Source organism: Galeopterus variegatus, unplaced genomic scaffold (genome assembly GCF_000696425.1).
Source record: "Galeopterus variegatus unplaced genomic scaffold, G_variegatus-3.0.2 Scaffold1145, whole genome shotgun sequence".
NCBI lineage: Eukaryota > Metazoa > Chordata > Mammalia > Dermoptera > Cynocephalidae > Galeopterus > Galeopterus variegatus.
The window spans coordinates 444,492-444,999 of record NW_007727256.1 but is presented as its reverse complement, the minus strand read 5'-3'; positions in this window follow the sequence as shown (position 1 = coordinate 444,999).

Below are 508 nucleotides of genomic sequence, written 5' to 3'. Positions count from 1 at the left end.
AATATAGAAAAGGGCAGAATATTCTTCCCACAATAATTTAGTTATATTTATACATTTTTGTTAAAAGGTTGCAAAAAATCTAAAAAACAAACAAAAATTCGAAACTAAAATTTAAAAATAAGCAGAATTTAAGCTCTGTCCTGGCCCTTTAACAGATTAAAATATGAAGTTTTAAGCAATCTAGGATACGAACAAAAATTTCAACTTCATGATGCATTATTCAGTGCCTAGCATATTAATGTATAATTTAAGTATTAATGACAGCACCTATGAAAGCCTTGAGAGATAAGACCTAATTTTTAGTTTGCCTACAAGTTCTCCCACTTGCACTATCTGAAAATTCTTAAACACAAATGTTTCTGCCTTAATATATGCTACTTCATAATTATAAATATATTTTATGGAAACTCGTTTGGGTATATGAATGACCAAGAGAGCTTCTCCAAGTGCAGATGTTAAGAGCAGCCATCAAATTACTCTTGTTCATTACTTTCTCAATTCACTACAG